Source organism: Petaurus breviceps, unplaced genomic scaffold (genome assembly GCF_028583685.1).
Source record: "Petaurus breviceps papuanus isolate PSGF00001 unplaced genomic scaffold, PetGlider_PUasm1.0 229, whole genome shotgun sequence".
Taxonomy (NCBI): domain Eukaryota; kingdom Metazoa; phylum Chordata; class Mammalia; order Diprotodontia; family Petauridae; genus Petaurus; species Petaurus breviceps.
The window spans coordinates 27,225,626-27,247,661 of NW_027185903.1; the positions used below are offsets into that span (position 1 = coordinate 27,225,626).

Consider the following 22,036-nt stretch of genomic DNA (forward strand, 5'->3'; position numbering starts at 1 on the left):
CTTTCCCCAGCACTTAGCACAGTGCCTGCTACATGATAGACACTTAAATAAATTGGAAAATAAATAGATAAACAAACAAATAAATAAGTAGCATTGGAAATCACATTGTAGTATCCAGAGTTATCATTGTGTGAGAATATGTTTGTTATCAATGTGTTATTCCTTTAACAAACATTTATTAACATCCTACTCTGTGTCAGGAGTGTATGTTGAAGTAAATAAAATATTCGCCCTTGAGAAGCATAATTCTTTTAGGTGAGACAATGTATACATGAAAAAATACATGCAAAGTAAATACAAGGTAATTTGTGTAGAAGAGACATTAGGAACTGGAGAGATTAGGAAATGGCTCACGTAGAAGGTGGGTTTAAAGCTGATCTTCTAGAGTGGTAAGGAATTTTACAAGGCAGAGGTGAGTGGGGAGTGCATTCCAGTCATGGGGAACAGTCTGCACAAAATCATGGAGCTGGGATATGGAGTATCTTGTGAGGAATAGCAAGAAGTCCAGTTTGACCAGACCATAGAATGTGCAAAGGGGAGTGATATTTAGATTGTTACCAGGTTTTGACTCTTTAAGTGCCATCTTAGAGGAGTTGGCATTGAGCTGTATTTTGGGGAAATGTTCTTGGGAGCTATGAAGAAAATGGATTGAAGGGAGGAAGAAGTCAGACACAGGGAAGCCAATTTAGTGGGCTACTGTAATAGTTTAGGCAAGAGGAGATAACCTGAGAGTGGTAGCTTTGTGAGTACAGAAAAGGGGATGGATGCAAGAGGTGTCAGAGAAGTAATTAATAAGACTTGCTGGCAACTGATTAGATATGTATAGTGAGATCTAGGATAACAATGAGTTTTTGAACCGAGGTGACTGGAAGAATTTTGGTGCCCTGAGCAGGACATTTAGAAAAGGGTTGGGCTTAGGGAGAGAAGATTGGTTTTTGTCCTTATTCTTGACGAGGACCAAAATGATATCACTGATGTTAGAGTCAAGTTATAGTGTGTCCAACTGTGGATGCTCAGACTAATATAATCTTGGAATGCTCTACCACAGGTTGGGCACATATAATCTAGGTGAACATTTGGGGTGGATTCTCTAAATTTGCTCTTCTCCCATGTCTTTTGAGAAACTTCAGTTCTGCTTTGCTCATAGAGCACAGCGCCTTCTCCCATGTGGGCATGACATACTGAGCAGTCCTGTGCCAGTGTCTTCCATGTCACACAATCAATTCCAAAATTCTTTTTTAATTTTATGTTTATTTTTAGTTTATAACATTCATTTCCACAAGATTTTGAATTACAAATTTTCTCCTCATCTGTCCTCTACCCTCCACCCCAAAACAGCAATCCCACTGAAAACCTCCTCCCCTGGTCTGCTCTCTCCTATATCCTCCTCCATCCCCTCTCTGACTTTCCAGTAGGGCAAGATGGATCTCAATACCCCAGTGCCTGTATATCTTATTTCCCAGTTGCATGTAAAATAATAATAAAAACAATAATAACAACAACAATAATAATTTTTAAAAAAAACATTTGATCTTAAAACTTTGAATTCTAGATTGTTTCCCTTCTTCCCTCATCACCTACCCTTACTGGGAAGATAAGCAATTCAATATAGGTTGTATATGTGTAGTTATGCAAAAGATTTCTATAGTGGATATATTGTGAAAGACTGACTATGTTTCCCTCCATCTTATCCCATCCCAAACTTATGCTATTTTCTCCTTAGATGCTATCCCTTTTCAACCCTTCTATTATTCCCCCTCTTATCCCCTTCCCCCCTTCTTTCCTTTCGGGTAAGACACCCAATTTAGTGTGTATGTTATTCCCTCCTTAAGCCAAATTCAGTGAGAATAAGATTGACCCATTCCCTTTTGCCTTCCTGTTCTTCCCCTCCATTGTAACAGATTTCCCTTGCCTCTTATATATGAGAATAATTAACCCTATTCTGTCTCTCCTTATCTCTTCATTATATTCCTCTTTTACCTCTTAATTTTATTTTTTAAATATCATCCCTTCCTATTCAATTGGTCCTGTGCCCTCTATCTATGTATACTTGTATACATATATACATACACTCACATATGTATTCATATGCAAAATACCCTCCTATATAGACATATATATGTATGTATACATATATATATACATTTATATTCCCTTCAACTATCCTCATACTGAGAAAAGTTTCATAAATCACAATTATCATTTTTCCATGTAGGAATGTAAATAGTTCAACTTTAGTAAGTTCTTTTCCCTGTTTACTTTCTCATGCTTCTCTTGCTTCTTGTATCTGAATGTCAAATTTTCTATTCTACTCTGGTTTTTTCATCAAGATTTCTTGAAAGTCCTCTATTCCACCGAATGACCATATTTTCCCCTGAAACATGATACTCAGTTTTGCTGACTAGGTGATTCTTGGTTTTAATCCTAGCTCCTTTGACCTCTGGATTATTATATTCCAAGCCCTTCAATCCCTTAATGTAGAAGCTGCTAGATCTTGTGTTATTCTGATTGTGTTTCCACAATATTCATATTGTTTCTTTTGGCTGCTTGTAATATTTTCTCCTTGATCTGGGAACTCTGGTACCTGGCTATAATATTCTTAGGAGTTTTCTTTTTGGGATCTTTTTCTTTTTTTCCCATTTTTATTTTTTTTAATTATTTTTTTTCCATTTCTCAAATACTTTATTTATTAACTTCTGATATACATCATTCATTTCTGCCAGATTTTGAGTTTTAAATTTTCTCCCCGTTTTTCTCCTACCCAGAACCCCAAAATAGCAGTCCCACAGGATATCCCCTCCTCCAATCTGCTCTCTCCCATATTTTCTCCCATACCCCTTTCAACTTTTCCAGTAGGGCATGGTGGATCTCTATGCCCCAGTGCCTGTATATCTTATTTCCCAATTACATGTAAAAGAGTATTAATAATATATATATAAACATCTGATTTAAAACTTTGAATTAAAGATTCATTTTCTTCCTCCCTTGTCACCCAACCTTACTGGGAAGATAAGGAGTTCAGTATAAGTTGTACATGTGTAACTAATGCAAAACAATAACATAGTAGATATACTGTAAAAGATTGACTATATTTCCCTCCCTCCTATCCCACATCCCACTTGTTCTATTCTCTACTTTGATCCTGTCCCTTTTCAAAAGTGGGTGCTCCCAACTTTCCTCCCCCCCCAGCCTGCCCTCCCTTCCATCATCCCCCCTCTCATCCCCTTCCCCCCTACTCTCCTGTAGGGTGAGATACCCTATTTAGTGTGTATTTCATTCCCTCCCCAAGCCAAATTCAATGAGAATAAGGTTGACCCATTCCTTTTTGCCTGCCTATTCTTCCCCTCCATTATAACCATTTTTCCTTGCCTCTTCTATATGAGATAGTTTACCCCATTCTGTCTTTCCCCATCTCCTCTCATTATATTCCTCTCTCACCTGTTAATTTCAACTTCTAAGTATCATCCCATCCTGTTAAATTGGTCCTATGTCCTCTATCTATGTATACCTGTAAACATATATGCACACATTCACATATGTATTCACATGCCCATATAGACATATATATATATATATATATATATATATATATTTCTATTCCCTTCAACTGTTTTCATACTGACAAAATTTCATCAGTTACAATTATTGTTTTTCCATGTAGGAATGTTAATAGTTCAACTTTGATAAGTTCCTTATGATTTCTTTTCCCTGTTTACCTTCTCAAACTACTCTTGTTTCTTGTACCTGAATGTCAAATTTTCCATTCAGTTTTGCTGGGTAGGTGATTCTTGGTTTTAATCCCAGCTCCTTTGCCCTCCAGAATATCATATCCCAAGCCCTTTGATCCCTCAGTGTAGAAGCTGCCAGATCCTGGGTTATTCTGATTGTGTTTCCACAATATTCAAACTGTTTCTTCCTGGCTGCTTGTAATATTCTCTCCTTAAGCTGAGAATTCCAGAACCTGGCTATAATATTCCTAGGAGTTTTCTTTTTGGGATCTTTTTCAGGAGGTGATCGGTGGATTCTTTCAACCTCTGTTTTGCCCTCTGGTTCTAAGACATCAGGGCAGTTTTCTTTGAGAACTTCCTGGAGGATGATTTCTAAGTTTTTCTTTGATCGTGGCTTTCAGGTAGTCCAGTAATTTTTAAATTATCTCTCCTGGATCTATTTTCCAGGTCAGTGGTTTTTCCCATGAGGTATTTCACATTGCCTTCTATTCTTTCATTTGTTTAAATCTGTTTAACAGCATCTTGATTTCTCATAAAATCATTAGCTTCCATTTGCTCCAATCTAATTCTGAAGTAATGATTCTCCTCATTGAGCTTTTGAGATTCTTTTTCCATCTGGCAAATTTGGCTTTTTAAGGCATTCTTCTCCTCATTGCCTTTTTGAGCCTCTTTTGCCATTTGAGTCAGACTGTTTTTTAAGGTATTATTTTCCTCAGTCAGGCTGTTGACTCTCATTTCATAATTTTCTTGCATTGTTCTCATTTCTCTTCCCAATTTTTCCTCCATTTCTCTTATCTGCTTCTTAAGGTCCTCTATGGCCTGTAACCTCGTATTTTCCTTTGAAGCTTTTGTTGCAAGAGTTCTGACTCACTGTCTTCCTCCTGTTCCATGCTTTGTTCTTTTTTGTCCCCAAAATAGGTATCTAATGTTGGCATCTTCTGTCAGCTTTGTCTCCTTTGCCTGCATGTCGCCGCTCAGTCACTTGACCCCTGGGCTTTTTGCCACAGGAGGACTCTGCCACCAGACAGCGGAGCTTTAGTTCCCAAATGCTGGGGTTTTCTCAGCTGCTGGAGGTATTAGATTGGTGCCCTCTCTGAAGCCTCCATGGGCTCTGGCAAGCTGGACACATGCCCCAGGACCTCCACCCTAGACTGCAATTCACATCCAAACAGATTAAAGCAAGAGTGATTACCCCTCAGACTTGTTGCTTGGTCCCCCTGCACTCTGCAGGCCAGGAGCTGAAGCTGCCATGTGGTGCTGGCCGGCTATGCCTGCATCTCAGCGGCTTCTTGCCCCGGGGGAAAAAGCCAAGTACTCCCACTTACTGGGTCCCAAAGTCCAGACTGCACTGACCTCTCACTTTGTCGTTCACATATATGTGTTGATAATTCTGGAAATGGCCACAGCTGCTGCTGATCTGGAGTCCCTCTGGCCGGCGGCTGGTCAGGCCCGGCCTGGGGCTAAAACCTCAGTGTGGAGCTGGGCTTGGCTCCCAAAGCGCTGTGCTGGCCGATTCCTGCTGGTCTGCTGGGCTGTCCTTAGCGAGTGGTTAGTTTCTCTGTGTCATTTTGTGGGTTCTGCAGCTTCAAAGTTTGTTCAGAGTTCCCTTTTTACATGGAGTGGGGAAGGTGGAAGCTGGAGCTGCTCAGAGGTCACAACCTTCTACCTTGGGATGTTTTTAAAGAGGTGATTGGTAAATTCTTTCAATTTCTATTTTGCCCTCTGGTTCTAAAATATCAGGGCACTTTTCCTTGAGAATTTCTTCAAGTATGATTTCTAGGTTCTTTTTTTGATCATGGCTTTCAGGTAGTCCAATAATTTTTAAATTATCTCTCCTGGATCTATTTTCCAGGTCAGTGATTTTTCCAATGAGATGTTGCACATTGCCTTCTATTTTTTCATTTGTTTGGATCTGTTTAATAGTATATTGATTTCTCATAAAGTCATTAGCTTCCATTTGCTCCAATCTAATTCTGATGGATTTATTCTCTTCAGTGAGCTTTTGAAATTCTTTTTCCATCTGGCAAATTCAACTTTTTAAGCATTCTTCTCCTCATTGGCTTTTTGGGCCTCTTTTGCCATTCGAGTTAGCCTATTTTTTAAGATATTATTTTCTTCAGTCAGGTTGTTGACTCTCTTTTCATGATTTTCTTGCACCATTCTCATTTCTCTTCCCAATTTTTCCTTCATTTCTCTTACTTGATTTTCAAAATCCTTCTTGAGCCCCTCCATGGCCTGTAATCAGTTCATATTTTTCTTGGAGGCTTTTGATGCAGGAGTTCTGACTTTGATATCTTCCTCCTGCTCCATGCTTGATCCTTTTTGTTCCCCCATAAAGGATTCTATTGTCTGTTTGTGCTTCCATTGCTTGCTCATTTTGGCAGCTAAGTACTTGACATTTGAGCTTTTTGCCACAGTAGAACTCTGCTTCCAGAATGAAAAGTATGTCCCAAATTGCTGGGGTTTTTGCAGCTGCTGGAGCTATTAAATGAGTACCATCTCTACAGCCCCCACACTCTCTGGCTCACTGGTCACACACCCCAGGACCACCACCCAAGACTATGATCCGAATCCAAGCAGGTCAAAGCAAGAGCGTTTAGCTTCTGAATGGTCGCTTGGCCCCTACAATCTGCAGGCCAGGAGCTCCGGAAACAACCACGCAGCAGCAAGGTGCAGCCACCACACCTCCACTACTTCTTGCTCTGGGGGTAGCAGCCGGACCGCTGTCTTCTGTCCCACTCTGGACCAACCAACTTCCTCACTGACCTTTTACTTTGTCTTTGGCATTTATGAATTGAGAAGTCTGGAAATTGCTACAGCTACGGGTGATTTAGTCTTGTGAAGTCTGCTCTAATTCCAGAATTCTTGAGAGAGACCTTGAGAGTGTCCTTGTATGGCTTTTTCTGACCACCATGTGAGCGTTTGTCCTGTGTGATTTCTCCATAAAATACTCTTTTGGGCAAGCAAGGGAGAGAAGAAAAGATAGTATTGTTTTGGATATGTTGAGTTTGGGATGTCTTTGGGATATCTGGTTTTGAAATTTTCTCTGGAAAAGTGATGATTTGGAACTAGATCTCTGGAAGGAAAATCTGGGTGAAATGTATAGTTCTCAGTGTGATCTGCTTAGATATAAGTAATCTCATGTGAGTGGATGAGGTCATCACTGAAAAGATTGTAGAGAGCAAAGAGATAAGGTCCAGGATAGAGCCTTGGGGTTTATACTTAGGACCCAGAAAGGGATAAAAATTGAGGAAAATGCCATCAGATTTAGCATTTAAAAGCTGATCAGTAACTTTGCACAGAACAATTTCAGTTGAGTGATCTGGTCAGAACCAAGATTGCAAAGTGATAAGAAATCAGTGAGAAAGTAGAGGGAAAAAAGATCCAACAACTTTTTTAAAGGAGTTTGCTTATGAAAAGGAATAGAGAAATAGGACATAGGATGATGGCTTTTCTCAAAGAGAAATGATATGTTCATAGATGAGTAAATACAAAATAAATGCAAAGTAATTTCAGGGTAGAAATGGGGGAAATCACTGACAACTGGAGGACTTAAAAAGGCTTCACATATGAAGTATCATTTGAGCTGTACCTTGGAGGAAGCCAGAGCTTCTTAGAAGAAGAGGTAAGGATGGTATTGTATACATGTGGAGTAGATTGTACACAAGCATGGGGATGTTAGAGGGGATATTTTGTACAAGGCACAGGAAGTAATCCAGGTTACTTGGAACATAGTCTCTGAAGGGACATATATATATAATAAGCCTAGAATAAAAGGCTGAAAACAGATTGTAAAAGTCTTTATGCCAAAGAATGGAGTTGATATTTGATCTCAGTGGTAAGAGGGAGCCACCAGACCTTCTTGAGCAGGGGAATGATATAGTCAGATCTGTGGTTTGGGAATATCAATTTGGTAACTGTATGCTGAGTAGATTGAAAGGGAAAGACAGAAGACGGAGACCAATTAGGAAACCAAGAGAGAGGTAATGAGGGCCTGAACGAGATTCATTGTAGTGTTAGTTGAGAAAAATAGACAGAGGGGATAGATGTAGTATAGGTAGAACTGACAAGACTTGGAAACAAATGTGGGGTGAGGAGTTGAGATTATGAACCTGAATGATTAAAAGGATGATGGTGCTTTTGACAGAAAGGGAAGTCTGGAAGAAAAGTAAATTTAGGTAGAGGGATAGGACATTTTGCCTGTGGTTCATCCAGTTTGAAATTTCCATTAGGCAGTTGATAATGGAGGACTGGAGTTCAGGAGAAAAACTAGAGATTAGGGAGATAAATAAATATGCTTATGTGGTATATTTATATAAAATATGTAACAATATTTTTGAGTTTTTATACTTTATGCACACATACATTCTTCATTCAGTCACACAACCGACAGAAAGGTACAGAGAATATAATATCCTGTTTTGATTGTCAAATTTTTTTAAAGCATTTACCCAGCTGACCAAAACACAACCTTAAAGGATCTTTTCCAACAAGGAATCTCCCATGTATTCATTGAGACAAATGAGATTCTTGTTAAATACAGTCACAGATGAGTATGTTCAAGTGAGACTTAATATAGGGATATGTAGGTCACCAAACTTGTTGGCCGTCCTCATGGAGGATGTCCCAAGAAAGATCCACATTGAAGGAGGACTTTCTATGGATGGTTTGGTCCTCTAGATACTTTGTGGATGATTGCATCAGGCCCCCAAAATCATAGGATAACCACAGTGAGATACCATGAATACTCAGAGATCGGCCTAATCATCTCTACAGAAGAAGCTAAGTGGATGAAAGATGCCTATTTTCCAGTCCACAATATATAGTTGAAAGACCAGTGTCTTGGGATGGCTAGGTGGCGCAGTGAGTAAAGCTCCAGCCCCAGTGTCAGGAGGACCCCAGTTCGGTTCTGGCCTCAGACACTTACACACACACACACACACACACACACACACACACACACACACAACTAGCCGTGTAACTCTGGGCAAGTGACTTAACCCCAATTGCCTTCCAAAAGGCAAAAAAAACAAAACAAAACTGTGTCTTGAGTTAGTACATAAATATGTATATGTAGGATAGGCCTTGCTGATGGACAGTGAGTTAGTATCAGAATTAAATGAAGGAAAATAACAAGCTGTAATTGGGAAATTGTCCAGTGCTTTCAACAATTTCAAGATGTCCCTTTGTTTAAATACCTTACTTGTAACACAGATGTTTCTGGATGATGCTATGTGGTTGTGACTCTTAAAATGTAACAGTCTCCAAAGAATTAGTTGTGGGTAATCCACAGGGTAATGCATTGATTCATAATTGGTGAAAATAGTCTGTAGCACATGGGGGGGGCAGTGAGTATATAAGTCAGAAGATGTCTGCCACTTGCTACTGTGTGACTTTGGATAAATAACTTTCATTCCCTGCAGCACATTTTTTCTTACTTGAAAAATGAGTAGATTAGACTTGATGACCCCTAAGGCCCCATTCAGTTTTATGATTCTATTTTCCCATGCATAAGAAATTTAGTATTTCCTTCAGTTAGGAATTAAAAAAGCAAAACTAAACATGAGTCTAAGAAGTGACCCAGAGGAAGTCTGGTTACTTCCAAGATAGGTGGGGAGAGAAGGAGGTCCATGACACCCAAAAAGTTAAAACCTTGTTCTAAACTAGCTTTGTTTTGAGAGCTGGTCTCCTACTTTACAAATAAGCAGTATAATTATAAGGATTATACGATCATAGATTTAGAACTAGAAGGAACTTTAGAGTCCATCAAATCTAACCTCCATCATTTTACAGATGAGATAGCGAAGGCTTAAAGTGGTTACATGACTTGCCCGACTCTCATAACTGTTAATTATCTGAGGCAGAATTTAAACTGACTTTCCTGACTCCAAAATCTGATAATCTATCTACTATACTGCAGAAAGTAATCTAAATTCATCCTTTCTCTTTTCAAATGACCAAATCTGAGTTTGCTAATCATTTTGGGATTAAGCTAATTTTAAAACAGGTTAGTGGTTCACTTAAAGTGTTCAGTTGAATTGCTGTTTACTTAGTGTATTAATTTAGCTTTCATGTATTCATTTGGAGCAGGAGATAAAATATCAAAGCAGAATGTTTTACTTCCTTCTCCAAAATTCTCACAAACAACTGTTTTTAGTAACTGTGTCCAAATCTTGAAGGAAAACTGCTAGAGAGGAAAATGAAACAGGGAAAAGTAAATATATGTTACTACCTACTATCCTAAGTCCTACAGGAACTGAAGAGAATGTGAACTGTAATGTGATCAGTTTGAGTTCTCTTGCTGCCTTCTCTATAATTCATTATGAGATGTTTCACTATAGATTTGCATCTTACATTTGGATAATACAAAGTAAAATAAGTGAAAAGAAGAAAATTAGAAAACTACAATATTGTGGGTTTTAGATATTAGAAGTACTTTCCATTGCTCAGATTGAAAGACATTACATGCTTCTAGTTCTAGACATCATCATCTTTTTTTTAAACCTGTCTTGCATATTTTCTCAACTCAGTTCATTAGTTTGATAAGTACCCTCAGTAAATTTTATTCACCTGCTTATACTTGAATTTCTTTTAAATTCAGTAATAATAATATTCAATAATAATAAAGCATTACTTTGTTTTACAGTTTTTGTTTTTTGCTGAGAAGTTGAAAGCTCTTCACGAAAACCTAACAGGTACTGTATCTTACTTTAAGTAAACCTAACATATGAAAATAGAAAAACAACTTGTGAGGAGGTTATCATGTACTTTATAAAAATATTTCTCAAAATTGTGAGATCTAGTGTTTATAATTGTCTCATATACAACTTTTCAGGGATATGCCTTTATTGTAAAGTGAGATTTGAATATAATTAATATCCTTAAAAATAGTGCAAGACAGCAAATATAATACATATATCAATGACCTTAGCCTTCTTCCTGAAACATTGGCCCATCTTTTAAATATCTACATTCTTCCAGGTTTACTATATAGATTGTAGGTCAACAAATACGATTGTCTCCAAAGAATTAAAGTTACTGGTTACCCAGATGGCAATATAAATGCACATTTTGGAGTATGAGCAGGCAGTGATATGTTAACAGTGAAGAATTTGTGTGGGAGAACTGGCATAAAAAGATTTCAGTGTATTTGGGGGATAGCCAATGGCACTGGTGTCCTTTGATTGTCAAGATTGTCTCTTGAGAATCATTGGAGGTCATGGACAAGGAGATCCAGAGGAAGAAGAGGAGTGGATGGCATGAGAGCTGTAGGAATAAAGTGATAGTTCAACTGTACCCTGTTCTCTTTGGACCTCATCTACAGTATTGTGTTTAGGGGTTTTTTCCCCTACCCTCAAAAGCACTTACATTTTATTGTTATTATTTTTTCCCAGTTAATAGTATTTTTTCTAATTACATATAAAGATAGTTTTCATCATTCATTTTTATGAGGTTTTGATTTCCAGAATTTTCTCCCTCTCTACCCTCCTCCCCAAAGCAGCAAGCAATCTGATATAGGCTATACATGTACAATCATATTAAATATATTTCCACATTAGTCATGTTGTAAAAGAAATATCAGAACAAAAGGGAAAAACCATGAGAAAGAAAGAAACAAAAAGTGAAAATACTGTGCTTTGCTCTGCATTTAGACTCCATTGTTCTTCCTCTTTATGTGGATAGCATTTTGCATAATGAGTCTTTTGGAATTGTCTTGGATCATTGTATTGCTGAGAAGAACTAAGTCTATCATAGTTGATCATCTCACAGTGTTGCTGTTATTGTGTATTAGTGTTTCAATTTTCCCACATCATCTCCCAACATTTATCATTTTCCTTTTCTGTTATATTAGGCAATTTGAGAGGTGTGAGGTTGTTTTAATTAGCATTTCTGTAATTCATAGTAATTGAGCATTTTTATATGATTATAGATAACATTAATTTCTTCATCTGAAAACTACTTGTTCTTATCCTTCGACCATTTATTAACTGCAGAATGACTTGTATTCTTATAAATTTGACTCAGTTCTCTATATATTTTAGATTTGAGGCCCTTACCAGAAACATTGACTATAAAAATTATTTCCCAGCTTTCTGCTTTCCTTCTCATCTTGATTATATTGGCTTTGTGCAAAAAAACTTTTATAATGCAGTGTAATCCAAATTATCCGTTTTGCATTTAATAATGTTCTCTGTCTCTTGTTTCGTCATAAATTCTTCCCTTTTCCATTTACCTGACAGGTAAACTATTCCTATTCCTTGCTCCCTTAATTTGCTTATGGTATCATCATTTAAGTCTAAATCATTGACCTATTTTGACCTTATCTTTGTATATTGTGTGAGATGTTGGTCTCTACCTAGTTTCTGCCCAAGTATTCATACTGTTTTCCAATTTTCCCAACAGTTTTTTGTCAAACAGTGAGTTTTTATTCTGGAAGCTGGATTCTTTGGGTTTATCAAACAGTAGATTACTACAGTCATTTATTACTGTGTCTTGTGTACCTAACCTATTCCAGTGATCCACCACTGTATTTCTTAGCCAGTACCAAATAGTTTTGATGATTGCCACTTCATAATATAGTTTTAGATCTGGTACTGCTTAGGCTACCTTCCCTTGCATTTTTTTCATTAATTCCCTTGATATTCTTGACCTTTCTTTTGTTCTTCCAGATGAATTTTGTTATTATTTTTTCCTAGCTCTTTTTGGTAGTTTGATTGGTGTGGTACTGAATAAGTAAATTAATTTAGGTAGAATTGTCATTTTTATTATATTAGCTTGGTCTACCCATGAGCAATTGATATTTTTCCAGTTGTTTAGATCTGACTTTATTTGTGTGAAAAGTGTTTTGTAATTGTGTTCATGTAGTTCCTGAGTTTGTCTTGGCAGGTAGGCTCCCAAATATTTTATATTGTCTACCGTTATTTTAAATGGAATTTCTTCTTCTATCTCTTACTGCTTGGCTTTGTTGGTAATATATAGAAATGCTGATGATTTATGTGGGTTTACTTCATATCCTGTAACTTTGCTAAAGTTTTTAATTATTTCAAGTAATTTTTAAATTGATTTTCTAGGACTCTAAGTATATCATCATTATCATCTTCGAAGACTGATAGTTGTGTTTCCTCATTGCCTATTCTAATTCCTTTAGTTTCTTTTCTTTTCTTATTGCTAAAGCTAACATTTCTAGTACAATATTGAATAATAGTGGTGATAGTGAGCATCCTTGTTTCACCCTTCATCTTATTGGGAAGGCTTCTAACTTATCTCCATTAGGGATAATGCTTGTTAATGGTTTTAGATAGATACTGCTTATCATTTTAAGGAAAATTCCATTTATTCCTGTGTTCTTTAGTGTTGTTGATAGGAATGGGTGCTGTATTTTGTCAAAAGCTTTTCCTGTATTAATTGAAATAATCATATGAGTTCTGTTAGTTTTGTTCTTGATATGGTCAATTATGCTGATAGTTTTCCTGATATTGAACCAGCCCTGCATTCCTGATATAAATCCCACCTGGTCATAGTGTATGATCCTGGTGATAAATTGCTATAATTTCTTTGCTAATAGTTTATTTAAATTTTTTGCATTAATATTCATTAGTGAGATTGGTCTGTAATTTTCTTTCTCTGTTTTCACTCTTCCTGGCTTAGGTATCAGCACCATATTTGCATCATAAAAAGAATTTGGTAGGATGTCTTCAACTATTTTTTCCAAATACTTTATATAGGATTGGAATGTATTGTTCTTTAAGTGTTAGGTAAAATTCACTTGTAAATTCATTTGGCCTTGGAGATTTTTTTTCTTAGGGAGTTCTTTGATGGCTTTTTCAATTTCTTTTTCTAAAATGGGGTTAAGCTTTTCATTTCCTCTTCTCTTAATCTGGGCAATTTGTATTTTTGTAAATATTCATCTATTTCACTTAGATTGTCAGATTTGTTGGTATACAAATATGCTCCTAATTATTGCTTTAATTTCCTCTTCATTCATGGTGAATACAACCTTTTCATTTTGATACTGGTAATTAGTTTTTTTCTTTTAAAACAAATTAACTAAAGGTTTATCTATTTTATTGTTTTTTTCATAAAGTAGACTCTCAATTTTATTTATTAGTTCAGTAGTTTTCTTGCTTTCAGTTTTATTAATCTCTCCTTTCATTTTCAGAATTTCTAATTTGGTGTTTAACTGGGAATCTTTAATTTCTTCTTTTACTAGCTTTTTTAGTTGCATGCTCAATTCATGGATCTCCTCTTTCTCCATTTTATTCAGGTAAGAATTTAGAGAGAGAAAATTTCCCCTTTGGCTGTATCCCATAAATTTTGGTATGTTGTCTCATTATTATCATTCTCTTGGATGAAATTATTGATTATTTCTATGATTTGTTGTTTGATTTACTCATTCTTTAACATTAGACTATTTAGTTTCCAGTTAATTTTTAATCTATCTTTCCATGGCACTTTATTACATGTAGTTTTTATTGCATCTTGATCTGATATGGATGCATCTGAAATGGATTTAATGTATCTGCCTATGTGCATTTATTGTGAGGTTTTTATGCCCTAACACTTGATCAGTTTTTGTGTAAGTGCCTTGTACTGCCAAGAAAAAAATATATTCCTTTCTGTTCCCATCCAGTTTAATTCAGAGTATCTATCATACATAACTTTTATAAAATTCTTTTCACCTCAGATTCTTTCTTGTTTATTTTGTGGCTAGATTTATCTAGTTCTGAGAGGGGGAGGTTGAGGTCTCCCAGTAGTAGAGTTTTGCTCTCTGTTTCTTCCTAGAATTCACATAGCTTCTCTAAGAATCTGGATGCTATACTACTTGGTCCATATGTTTTGTATTGATATTACTTCATTGTCTATGGTACCTTTTTAGCAAGATGTAGTTTCCTTCCTTAACTCTTTTAATTAAACCTATGAGATTAGGATTGCTATCCTGCTTTTTTTTTTTTACTTCAGCAGAAGCATAATATATTCCGCTCCAATCTTTTACCTTTACTCTGTGTGTATCTTTATGCTTCAGATGTGTTTCTTATAAACAACATATTGTAGGATTCTGGTTTTTAATCCACTCTGCTTTCCACTTCTGTTTTATGGGAGATTTTATCCCATTCACATTCATAGTTGTGCTTACTAATTGTGTATTTCTCTCTGCTTATACTTTTCTCTCTCCCTTTATCATGTCACTCCTCACCATGTTTTTTTCCTGACCACCACCTACCTCAATCTGCCCTCCTTTGTATCAGCCTCCTCCCTTTTCTTTCCCCTTTCCCTTCCTACTTCTGCCTTCCCTTCTGCCCTCCCTTCTTTCTAGCCCCTCTCCTTTTTCTTTCCCTTTTCCCCTCCTACCACCTTATAAGGTAACATAAATTTCTGTGTCCAACTGAGTATGTACGTTATTCCTTCTTTGAACGAAATCTGATGAGAGTAAGGTTCAAACAATGCTCACTTCCCTCCCTTCTTTCCTTTACTGTAATAGGTCTTTTGTACCTCTTCATGTGATGTAATTTACCCTGTTCTGCCTCCCCCTTTCCTCTTTTCCCAGTCTAATTCTTTTTTTCACCCCTTAATTTTTTATATCATCACATCAAAGTCAACTTATAATGACATCCACTCTTTTTACCCCTTCTAACTGCCATAATAGAAATACAGTTCTCAAGACTAACAAGTATCATCTTATCACATAGTGATGTAAACAGTTTAACCTTATTGAATACATATTTGTTTTTTTTATTTTCCTTTCCAGTTTACCTTTCTATGCTTCCCTTGAGTCTTGTATTTGGAGATCGAATTTTCTGTTCAGCTATGGTTTTTTCATCAGGAAAATTGGAAAGTACCTTATTTCATTTAATTTCCATCTTTCCCCCTGAAAAGATGGGCTTTGCTGGGTAGCTGATTCTTGGTTGTAATCCAAGCCCCTTTGCTTTCCAGAATATCATATTCTGAGCCATCCTGGTACTTTAATGTAGAAACTACTAAATCCTGTGTAATCCTGACTGTGGTTCCTTGACATTTGAATGGTTTCTTTCTAACTGCTTGCAGTATTTTCTCCTTGACCTGGGATCTCTGGGATTTGACTACACTAATATTTCTTGGAGTTTTCCTTTTGGAATATCTTTCAGGAGGTGATCAGTAGATTCTTTCAATGACTATTTTACCTTCTAGTTTTAGGATATCAGGGAAGTTTTCTTGATAATTTCTTGAAGGATGCTGTCCAGACTCTTTTTTTGATCACAGCTTTCAGGCAGTACAATAATTTTTAAATGATCTCTCCTGAATATGTTTTCCAGGTCAATTGTTTTTCCAATGAGGTATTTTACATTTTCTTCTATTTTTCTGTTCTTTTGATTTTGTTGGACTGAATTTTGATGTCTCATAAAGTCATTAGCTTCCATTTACCCAATTCTAACTTTTAAGGAATTATTTTCTTCATTTAGCTTTTGTACCTCTCTTTTCTATTTGACCAATTCTTTTTTTTTCTTTTTGGAGGGGGGAGGGCAGGGTAATTGGGGTTAAGTGACTTGCCCAAGGTCACATGGCTAGTAAGTGTTAAGTGTCTGAGGCCGGATTTGAACTCAAGTCCTCCTGACTCCAGGGCCAGTACTCTATTCACTACACCACCTAGCCACCCCCACTTGTTGGATATTTTATAGTGGTTGGATTAGATGACAGTGGGAGTCCCTACCAACTCTCAAATTCCATGATTCTCTGCTTTTGGAGATTAGATCACAGATTCAAGTAAATATAAAAGGAGAGTTCACATAAAGTCTAAGCCCACACAGTGAGGCAGAGCACAACCAGTGCATAAAAGAATCAGGGTATAAAAATCTCCTTACTTTTAATTCAGTGTTTTATCCATTAGACACACAGCTCTTTTATTATTCCCATTACTGGGAGTTTCTGTGGAAACCAAAGAACAGGTTAGGTACATTTTTGCCTAACAATACACAAAGATTCTCTTTTTAGCCACTCCTTTAGTACAGTAGAAATATGAGTTCTGAAAGTAAGGTAATCAAGCTTGACTCTTAGGTTCAAATGTTTTTTTGACTAGGGGTTACTTTGCAGCACCAAGGAGACTTCCATAAAAATAAAAGCATTGGGCCCTAATGAACCTTTATAGGAAAGGCATTCCACCTTATATTGAAGTTTTTGTTGCAAGGGCCCCCTGTCTATTTTAATTGGTTAAGGTGTACATTATTATCCATGTCCTTCATATTTCCAAGAAGGCATTATAATAGACATACATAAATAGATTAGTGCCTGGTTTGTTTTATTTTTCCCCGAGAACAAGTGTCTCTCATAGCATGTGGACTTTTTGAGCTCTGTATCTCAGTTTTTACAAGCTGAGAACTTTATTTACTGTGAACAGTTTTTGCTGACTCTACACAATCATTAACTATGCTACATACTTAATTGTATATTGTTTTGAAATTACTGAGAAATAATAATAGTAATAATACCATATTGGCATCATAAGATTTAGAATTTTAAGAGTCCTTGGACATCAGTTAGTATGACCCCCTTATTTTACAGTTGATAAAATTGATACCAAAATAAGTTAAGTAGTAGAGCTAAGATTTGAACTCTGATTAAAAAACTAATGCATATTTTGTTCATCCCATACTGCCTTTCTTACTGTGAACTTTAAAACAGTGATAGCATTTATGTTACTGTATATAGTACTTGCTTATACATAGTATCTTAATCTCTTTGGGAGCCTCAGTTATGTTGGAGCATTTTACTTTAGTTTTGCTTTTTGTTGGATCATTACTTTCCATTTTTACGTCTAAATAAGGTATTTTTATAAGTTTATTTCATTAGCTTCCATTGTAGTTCCCCTCTGCCTCATTAATGGCATGGAAATGATATGGGGTTCACAAAATTTTTGCCAATAGCATGCAGTATCTGGAAGGTCCTACCAAGATGGAGAGGTTTTGAGGATCGCCTTCAGCCCAGATGATAGACTATATATGTCTCTTATTCAAAGAGCAACATAACTAAATTCAGAGAGTCTCACTCTCAGGTATGTCACAAAGTTATATAGTTTTCAGCTACAGAAACTTTAAGCACATATATAAATTAATGAAATAATAAACTTTGAAGTATTGAAAATTTTCATTATTGTTATATGTTGCAGAGTGCTATTACAACATGTTACTAATGTATATAGAACATTAGAATGATCTGCTAGGTATTATAATGTATTTATTAAAGGTTGGATTATAATCATATTGATCAAGAATGTATGGCAAGATATATGGGGTGTCCCAAAAGTCATAGTGAAGTTTTAAGCTTTAATCATCCCAGAAATATAAATGCTACAAACTTACAAAAAATCTCTTGAAAGTTTAATTATTTAAATTTATTTTACACTTACATCTGTCTGTGAATTTTGAATAATACATTTTAACTTAAATTTTAACAAGACATGACACTCTGTCATGTTACATTATTATGACAGTTTCTGGCTGATGCTCTCTCAGATTGGAGGTTTGGTAGAACACTTCACTTGATCACATTGGTAGCCTGATTGTTGCTGTTAGATTGCTCCTTGTGAAATCAAGCTGAAACTGTTGTATATGCATCAAAACCTGGTCCTTTGGAATATGTTCCCGTTTAGATTACAAATACAGCCCTTTCAGTCACTGAGCAGTAGCTAATGGAAGTTTGTTTTACAATGTCTGAAAATTAACTAGAGTGATGTATAGAACAAGACAGTGAATGTGTTAAATTTTAATAATAAGCATGTCAACATTTTAAATAAACTTTCAAATGTTTTTGTAGGTTTGCAGGATTTATACTTCTGAAGGGTTAAAACTGCAAAGACTTTTGGGGTACTGTATTTTATACCTTTATTTTATGGTGTATCTAAATATATACTTATTTTTCCCATTTTATTATTTCAAATTTATATAGTGCTTTACCATTACAAAATATTTTGCAGGTTACAAAGTAATGTCCCTATAGTAGCTCTGTGAGAATATAAGTATTGTGAAAATAAGGCTAGAACAATAGACTGGAGCTAAATTGTGGGAGAATCTATTACAGTATCGAATTATTCAAATAACCTAGGGAAAAAATGGGTAGTTACACATAAAAATGGAGTCACATTTAGCAAAAAGGATGCTAACAAAACCATTTTTTAATTGTTGTGTTTCAATCAGCAGTATAAGTATCCTCAACCAAACAAAACATTGTTCAGATGCACTGTCTAGATTCTATCTTACATAATTATTAGTTTTAAGCACCAGTTTCTTTCCCCCATAGACATTTTCAGAGTTGAAATACTCATAGCAAATGGATATCACACAGCTTTCATCATGTACAGTTTTGCCGATAGCTATGTGTACTTCTTCATTCTCTTCCACAGACATTGATACGTAAGTTAATTATTTTTATGGCAATCTCTTTATTTGTGTTTATCACATATACTGCAAGACAAGATATGGGACTAAGTACCCAACAAGAAGTGCTTCTTGTTGCCTCCCATTGCCATTTGTTTTATTTCCTTCTGTGAAAGGAAAACTTAGAGGTTCTTCTTATCTAACTGTTAAAGTTGGATTAATAGAAAGAATGTAAATATGAATGTTATAGTTTTCTAGCAGTTGATAATTTTTCTCTGTAACAAAAATATTGCAAGGGGCAGCCAGGTGGTACAGTGAGTAAGAGCGCCGGCCCCAGAGTTGGGAGACCTGGGTTCGGTTCCGGGCTCAGATACTTAACACCCATACAAAATAACTGACCGTGTTACCTTCAGCAAGTTACTGAACCCCAATTGCTTAGGGGAGGCCAGGTGGCACAGTGAGTAAGAGTTCCAGCCCCAGCGTTGGGAGAACTGGGATCGGTTCCGGCCTCAGATACTTGGCACCCACACAAAAATAACTGGCCATGTAACCTTGAGCAAGTTACTTAACCTCGATTTAAAAAAAAAAAATATTGCATTTAGAATACCAGTGTTTAATATTTGTAGATGATCTGAAAACTATCTGATTCTTAACCATGTTTTCATTTTGGGCAAAATTGCAATTGTCTTTGTGGAAGCAGAAGGGGACCACATGGGAATGATGACCATTTTGTATTTTTCTTTGTACCCTGCATCATCCTGGCCAAAGAATTCATTATTTGATAACTGCACCTGCTAATGATCAGCCATTTCATACTTCACTAAGTTGCTCCTTGATAGCACCCTATTATCTGTCAGGGCCTTATTTGAAACAGCTGAAAAAACCTTATGATTCACTGGCATACAAGAATCTTGTCACCTCAGGCCCCAAAATGAGATCCCAAAGCAGGACTTTTGTGAAATTAACTTTAATGTGTCAACATAGTCTTTGTTGTTTTTATTATTCAAGTCCCAGGGCAGACATGATAGGTCAATAATCTTGGCTTTTTTGGATGTATATGACAGCTCTTGCTTATTTTGGATGTGAAATAGCTCTTGCTTATTTTTCAAATGTAGTGCAGAGTTCTTCAGAGACCTCTTTTATTTAAGACCATTTATCCAAGAGGTTGAATTTTCTGAGTATGGATTTTTCACCCCTTTTGCCTAGGAGTATATGTATCTTTCATTTAATCAATCCAGCATTCGGTGAATGTTTAGTAAGTTTATCAGTGACTCAAGGTAAAAAGAAAGACTATTTCAATTTTATTGTTGAAGCATTTTAGTCATTTCTATGACCCCATTTGGTGTTTTCTGGGCAAAGCTACTGGAAAGGTTTGCTTTTTCCTTTTCCAGCTCATTTTACAGATGAGGAAACCGAGGCAAACAGAGTAAAGTGACTCACCCAGAGTCACACATTTACTGTCTGAAGCCAGATTTTAACTCAGGAAGATGAGTCTTCCTGATTTTAGGCGTGGCATATTATCCCCTGTACCATCTAGCTACCTAGGCATGAGATAGTACTAAGGCATGGAGATGGAAGAGGGAACATTATATATGAGGAACAGTACATAGTCTTATATAGCTGGACCGTAGTCTGTGACTAGAAGGGATGTGTTAAAATGTAGAAAGAGACCAAATTGTTGTGTTTTAAATATGAAACACAGCATGTCATATTTGATGCTAGAGAGATTAGGTGTTCACTGAAATTTATTGAGAGGAGAGGGATTGCATTATCAGTGTGGAAGATGAATTGGAGTGGAGAGAGGCAGAGAGATCAAATAGGAGACTACTGCAATGGTCTCAGAGAGAGAGGTGATAACAGCCCGAACCAGGGTAGTAGATAAAATGAGTAGGGAAGGGTGGTAGCTGTGAGAGTACATACAGAGATGGAAAGAGCTATGAGTGAGGAAGTAAACATGACACCAAATTGAGGAATTTATCCTAAATATATTTCATGTCTTTGTGTGAAATTTGTTATTGTATCATTATCATTTTTGTACATTTGACCAGGATCCTAGAACAAGTTATACCATAAAAGCATATCTTTCTTATTAGTGTTTTGCCACTAGATGGCATTTTTGCTCTTCCCTTGATTCAGTGTTTATTCTATTTAACACCTTGCTGGTACATTTCTCCGATTTTCTCTGAGTGGCCTATGTGTTTTTGAACCTGATAGCTATTTCAGATATGAATAGTGATTAAGATAACTTTAAAGAGCTCTTTCTGAGATAAATTTAACAGAAGAAAAACCTAAGTCCTCTTAGTCAAATTACCTCTTTAAAATGCAATTTAATATTTCTTGTTGTATTATTGTATAATATTGTATGTTATGTGTAATATCACATCAATATTTATGCTTTTCAGAGAAATATATAAAATTGTGAAGCCTATGTTCAATCAACTTGTATATATTCTGCATTTTTCCTTGCAGCTATTTCTGATACTCCTTCAAAATAGAATTAAAATTCACAGGCTAACCTTTTCCTTATCAGATGAGTTGATAATCACTTTCGCTACCCATTTCCATAAAGTTTTTCTTTGTCAAGCAGTGTAGCTTATTTAAAGTTCATCTCAGAGAAGGTTCTTACTGGAGTTTCTCATTTAATTTTTTCATATTCTTCCCTTCCATGCAGTGTTCTTATTTATATAAAGCTCCTAGATTAAGGTTTTTAAAAAATATATTTTTATCTTATTTTTCAATTAACATGCATTTACTTTTTTTGTTCCTTTCTCTTCTCCCATTGGAAAAAGAAAACCCTTGTAACAAATAAGTTTATGCAAGCAAAACAAATTCCTTCATTAACCATCCAAAAGTTTATGTCTCTTCAGCATCTTGAGTCCATCTTCTCTCTCAGGAGATGGATAGTCTGCTTCATCATATTTCCCTTTAGAATCATTTTTGGTCATTGAATTAAGTATTGGTTAA

General features: G+C 36.0%; 1 protein-coding gene across 12 annotated transcripts in view; it reads left to right on the forward strand.

Moving 5' to 3' along the window:
* The window catches only part of RNF180 (ring finger protein 180), a 225,207-nt gene that overhangs the window by 21,114 nt on the left and 182,057 nt on the right, over positions 1–22,036 (forward strand). For 8 of the 12 annotated variants that reach the window (XM_069096397.1, XM_069096401.1, XM_069096402.1 and 5 more), the window contains one exon: positions 10,375–10,423. The exons of 2 other annotated variants lie outside the window; for them this stretch is intronic. The gene's annotated coding sequence lies outside the window, so the exon portion shown is untranslated. Of the gene's footprint in view, positions 1–10,374; positions 10,424–18,995; positions 19,109–22,036 lie in introns of all 12 variants that reach the window. 2 more of the 12 variants (XM_069096392.1, XM_069096390.1) reach the window with 1 other exon arrangement.